The sequence below is a fragment of the Myotis brandtii genome, unplaced genomic scaffold (genome assembly GCF_000412655.1).
Source record: "Myotis brandtii unplaced genomic scaffold, ASM41265v1 scaffold1279, whole genome shotgun sequence".
Lineage (NCBI taxonomy): Eukaryota > Metazoa > Chordata > Mammalia > Chiroptera > Vespertilionidae > Myotis > Myotis brandtii.
In genome coordinates this window covers 207,463-213,325 of record NW_005354503.1, presented here as the reverse complement: position 1 = coordinate 213,325, position 5,863 = coordinate 207,463, and the positions used below count along the sequence as shown (strand labels likewise).

At 46.0% G+C, this 5,863-nt stretch overlaps 1 long non-coding RNA gene across 1 annotated transcript in view; it reads left to right on the top strand.

The window, feature by feature from the left end:
* The first annotated feature begins 227 nt into the window (after positions 1–227).
* LOC106724973 overlaps positions 228–5,863 on the top strand; it is an 11,906-nt gene continuing 6,270 nt past the window's right edge. The window contains exon 1 of the long non-coding RNA XR_001360796.1: positions 228–487. This is a non-coding gene — a long non-coding RNA (uncharacterized LOC106724973). The remainder of the gene's footprint in view (positions 488–5,863) is intronic.

Sequence of the window (5,863 nt, the reverse complement as noted above, 5' to 3'; positions counted from 1 at the left end):
GCGCTTCGCGGTCCGACTCAGCGCCCCGCCCTTCCACAGGCCGCCAGAATTTTGTAGGTTTTCTCCAATTTGGGCGGGAGCCGGGCTGAAGAATCTAGCGGCCCCAATGGTTCCAGGGCGCTCGCTCTGCCTTAAACGGCGCCGTTGTCCCGAACCCGAGGGCCTGCGACCGGTTTCTCTTGCCCCGGAAAAGGGCGGTAATGGGAAACCAATGGGTCACGGGCCCCAGCTCCCGCCGTCCCTCTCTGAGGCTTGGCTGTCCGGTGTGTGAAGCGGGGCATGCCGCTGTCCTCTCCGTCATCGTCACCCACAGAAACCCCTCAAACCCCAGGCCGCCACCTGGCGCGGCGAAGCCTCCGGGCTGGGCCGCCGCTGCCGGTGAGACCTGAACTGTTCCTCTGAGCAAGCAGGAGAGGGCGCCACCTTCTCGGAGTTCGAAGGACACATCAGATTGTTACCTGGTTTTCTTTGGTTGGTGCCACTGTAGGTAATTCATGTGCTTTTCTGTATCATGTAATTTAAATTTTTATAAAAAAGTAAAATAGTTTCATTTTTCGGTTTTCTGCTGTGCGCTTAGTCCAGGCAGCCCCTCACGGACTGTTTTACTCGTCTGTCCCCGGTGTCTACTTATTTCCACCGCCAAGTACAGAACCTGCACACAGTGTATATTTTTTGTTGCTCGAATGAATTACCTGCCCTGACTACCTTACAGGGCTTCAGTGAAACTACCCTTTCCTTTTTTTATTTTTAAAATATATTTTATTGATTTTTTACAGAGAGGAAGGGAGAGGGATAGAGAGTTAGAAACATCGACCAGCTGCCTCCTGCACACCCCCACTGGGGATGTGCCCGCAACCAAGGTACATGCTCTTGACCGGAATTGAACCCGGGACCCTTCAGTCCAGGCCGATGCTCTATCCACTGAGCCAAACCGGTTAGAGAGAAACTACCCTTTCCATGGGCTAACTCTTTCCCTAGAGCAGTGGTTTCAACCTTGGCTGCACATTAGAATCACCTGGGAATCTTTTTAAAATCCTGATTTCTGGGCCTCATCCTCCCGAAATTCTGTTTCTTTGTTACTAATGTTGTGGCCCCACCCAAAGAAACAGAATTTCCGGAGGATGAGGCCCAGAAATCAGGATTTAAAAAAGATTCCCAGGTGATGCTAATGTGCAGCCAAGGTTGAGAACCACTGCCCTAGAGCAGTGGTCAGCAACTGCGGCTCACGAGCCACATGCGGCTCTTTGGCCCCTTGAGTGTGGCCACGAAGTTTCAATCGCACTGTACGTACGAGCCCACACGTGGTATTTTGTGGAAGAGCCACACTCAAGGGGCTGCAGTTTGCCAACCACTGCCCTAGAGGAATGGCTTCCATATCCCTCCGGTCCCAAGATCTGAGGTGATTCACATATTCGAGTCCGTGGGACATTTAGTTGGAGGTCCCCAAAGTACCCAAATTGGATATGTGTAAAATTCTAATCTTCTTTTTAATCTTACCTTTATTTATTCTTTCTGTAAAGTTCTTCCTTTACGTAGATCTGAATTTCTGACCTATATCATTGTCCTTGCTGAGAAATTTTCGTTTAACACATCTTGCAAGTCAAGTCTCCTGGTGACAAAATTTTTGTTTGCCTGAGAAAGTCTTTATTTCTCCACTTTTAAAATATAATTTTGCTGGATACAGAAGTCTAGGCTGGTGGGCTTTTTTCCCTTCAATATGCTAAGCATTTCATTCCACTCTCTTCGTACTTGCCATGCTTGCTGGAGAGAAGTTTGTTGTAATTCTTACCCTTCCTCCTCTGTAGGTAAGGTGTCCCCTCTTCTACCCCCAGGCTTCAAGGTTTTCATTTGGTGTTTTATTTTCTGCAGTTTGAATATGATATGCCTAGGTGTAGATTTTTTATTTTTATCCTGCTTGGTATTTTCTGAGCTTCCTCCATCTGTGTTTGATGTCTATCATTAATTTTGGGAAATTCTTGGTTATTATTGCTTCAAATATTCTGTTCCTTTCTTCTCCTTCTGGTATTCTCATGTGCATTTTGTAATTGTCCCACATTGCTTAGATATTGTTTTGTCTTTTCCTTTACATTTCTTTGCATTTTCTAAACATTTTGAAAATGTTTATTGACACTTATTCAAGTTTATCGATTCCCCAGCCATGCTCATCTATTGATCAGCCTGTCAAAGACACTCTTCATTTTTGTTACAGTATTATTTATTTCTAGTATTTCCTTTTGGTTCTTAGTTTATATCTTTCTGCTTATACTATCCACCTGTTCTTAAATGTTGTCCACTTTTTTCATTAAACCCATTAACATATTAATAGTTTTAAATTCCTGGTCTGATAATTCCAATATCTCTGCCGTATCTGAATCTGTTGTTGTTTTTTAAAAATATATATATATTTTATTGATTTTTTTACAGAGAGGAAGGGAGAGGGATAGAGAGTCAGAAACATCAATGAGAGAGAAACATCGACCAGCTGCCTCCTGCACACCCCCCACCAGGGCTGTGCCCGCAACCAAGGTACATGCCCTTGACCGGAATCGAACCCAGGACCCTTCAGTCCGCAGGCCGACGCTCTATCCACTGAGCCAAACCGGTCAGGGCTGAATCTGGTTTTGATAGGGGGAAGGGCATATAAAAGGAAGGGCATGTAATAAGAATAGAGCCACTGCCCGGCCAGCATGGCTCAGTGGTTGAGCGTCTACCTATGAACCGGGAGGTCATGGTTAGATTCCCAGTCAGGGCATATGCCCGGGTTGTGGGTTCAATCCCCAGTGTGGGGCTTGCAGGAGGCAGCTGATCAATGATTCTCTCTCATCATTGAGGGGGAGGCGGGGAATAGAGCCAGTTGTTTAACAGTTATTCATCTTACTAACTATAGATAAGAGTTTTCTTACAGACCCTGGGAAACTGGAGGATGAAACAAGGCTATAAAAAGATAAGATGCCTCTATGGGTCCATTACTCAGAAAAGAAACACATTTTGAGAACAGACCAAGGACAGGACTCACTTTGATTTGGTTGCTGTGCCCGGACCCTGACCCCCTCCAGGAGTTTGCCCCGGGAATGCTGACCATTCTCTGGTTCCAGGAACGGGCTGAGCTGTTTGTAACATCATAGAAGATTAGCCAACTTGTTATTAGACTTTGAGCTCCTAAAGGCCAGACTGCAGACCCTACCCCCCACCTTGCCCTCTTACACTCGAAGCTACACGTAGTTATCTTCTCCTTCACCTGTATATAATCAGGCAGCAAGCCAGGGGTGTGAGAGCAGAATTTCCAGGGTGACCGACTGCCCTCCCCATACTGCCAGTATTATTGAAATAAACGCTCATATATGATTCAACCTGTCTCTTCTTAATTTGGTTCAAGTAGTGACAGGCAGCCTCGGACCCGTTGTGTCCAGTATCAGTTCTGACTCTTGGTCTGTCTCTTCACAGTGTACGTTTTGTCTTTTAGTATGCCTTGTAGTTTTTTGTTGAAAGTCGGATGTACTGGTAAAAGGAACTGAGGTAAATAAGCCTTTGGTGTGACATTTTAAGTTTACCTGGTTTGGCAACCGTGCCAGAGTACGCCAGATGGCCAGGGCCTGGGTGTCCAAGGACTATATACAGAAGCAAGGTTACAGCAATCTCAGTACACTGTGCCCTTCTATAACCCAAATCAGTGAGGTCACTACTTGGAAAGAAGCCTCTTTTGTCTGAATAGTATAACACATGTTACTGACCAGCTGGTGTGCTAGAGAGGCTACTGAGGTTAGAGAGCTCAGGTACTGCTGCTGTGTGAGGCAGTGGCAGCGGCTGCCAACTGGTCTAGAGGCAGCCCGCGGTTGCTCAGATAATAGCTGTAGGTACAGAGGCTGCTGCTGCTTTGTGGGAAAGATGATTTGTTAACTAGCTGGTGTGCGGCTACCTATTGTATAGGACTCTACTTTGGAGAACTACTTTGTCTAATGGCTCCTTGTTAGCAATGGCGACATGGCCACTAGCTTCTACAATAAAGATTCTCTTATATAGGGTGTCCCAAAATTCACGCAAGAAATAATTTTGATAGAGAAAAACCAAGATGGCGGCATAGGTAAACACCGGAGATTGCTGCCGCAAACAACCACTTCAAAAATACAACTAAAAGACGGAACGGACATCACCCAGAACCACAGGAAGGCTGGCTGAGGAGAGACTCTTCAACTAGAAGGAAAAATAACAGCACACCGAGGCTCAGAGGAGGCGCAGTGTGGAAAAAACTCAGGTGCGGAGGTGCGCGCGCAAAGCGGGCTGGTGGCTGAGAGCGCGGTTGTCGTTTTCGGTCAGGGGGGAGTCTCAGACTCTGAGCTCCAGATACGGGCGAATCGCTGGGGACTCGGACCCAAACGGGAGAAGCGGGAGTGTCTGGCATCAGTTGGAAGGCAGCTTTCCCTCCGAGGTTTGCAGCGGTTCCGGGGGTTCTGAGAAGCAGAGCCTCTGGGAACAGGACTGAGGGCACCATAACGGCTCCCTCCGCCCGCCCTGTTGAGCCCGCCCCGCCCAAGCCCTGCGCAGAGCCATTTGCCGGATCGCCTCAGGCAAAGGCTAGATTAGCACCTCCCCAGAGGACAGAAGTTTTCCGCGGCAGACACAGCTGATTCACACAGCCAGTCGGCCTGGTGGTCAAATCCCTCTAGTATTAACTACAACAATCAAGGCTCAACTAGAACAAGACTGCGCACAAAGACCACTAGAGGGTGCACCAAGAAAGCATAAAAAATGCGGAGACAAAAAAACATGACAGAAATGGAGGATATAGAGCTAAAAATCGCAATTTTGAGGGCTTGCAAAAATGTGCTAGAAGCTGTCAATAAACTTGAGGAGAGAGTCACGAAAACTAATGAGACCCTCGATGCTATGATAAAGAACCAACTAGAAATTAAGCATACACGGACTGAAATAAAGAATATTATACAGACACCCAATAGCAGACCAGAGGAGCACAAGAATCAAGCCAAAGATTTGAAATGCGAAGAAGCAAAAAACACCCAACCGGAAAAGCAAAATGAAAAAAGAATCCGAAAATACGAAGATAGTGTAAGGAGCCTCTGGGACAGCTTCAAGCGTACAAACATCAGAATAATTGGGGTGCCAGAAGATGAGAGACAGCAAGATATTGAAAACCTATTTGAAGAAATAATGGCAGAAAACTTCCCCCACCTGGTGAAAGAAATGGACTTACAGGTCCAAGAAGCGCAGAGAACCCCAAACAAAAGGAATCCAAAGAGGACCACACCAAGACACATCATAATTAAAATGCCAAGAGCAAAAGACAAAGAGAGAATCTTAAAAGCAGCAAGAGAAAGAGACTCAATTACCTACAAGGGAATACCCATACGACTGTCAGCTGATTTCTCAACAGAAACTTTGCAGGCCAGAAGGGAATGGCAAGAAATATTCAAAGTGATGAATACCAAGAACCTACAACCAAGATTACTTTATCCAGCAAAGCTATCATTCAGAATTGAAGGTCAGATAAAGAGCTTCACAGATAAGGAAAAGCTAAAGGAGTTCATCACCACTAAACCAGTATTATACGAAATGCTGAAAGGTATCCTTTAAGAAGAGGAAGAAGAAAAAGGTAAAGATACAAATTGTGAACAACAAACATGCATCTATCAACAAGTGAATCTAAGAACCAAGTGAATAAATAATCTGATGTACAGAATGAACTGGTGATTATAATGAATCAGGGACATAGAAAGGGAATGGACTGACTATTCTTGGGGGGGAAAGGGAAATGGGAGATGCAGGAAGAGACTGGACAAAAATCGTGCACCTATGGATGAGGACAGAGGGTGGGGTGGGAACTGGGAGGAGGGGAGTTATGGAGGGG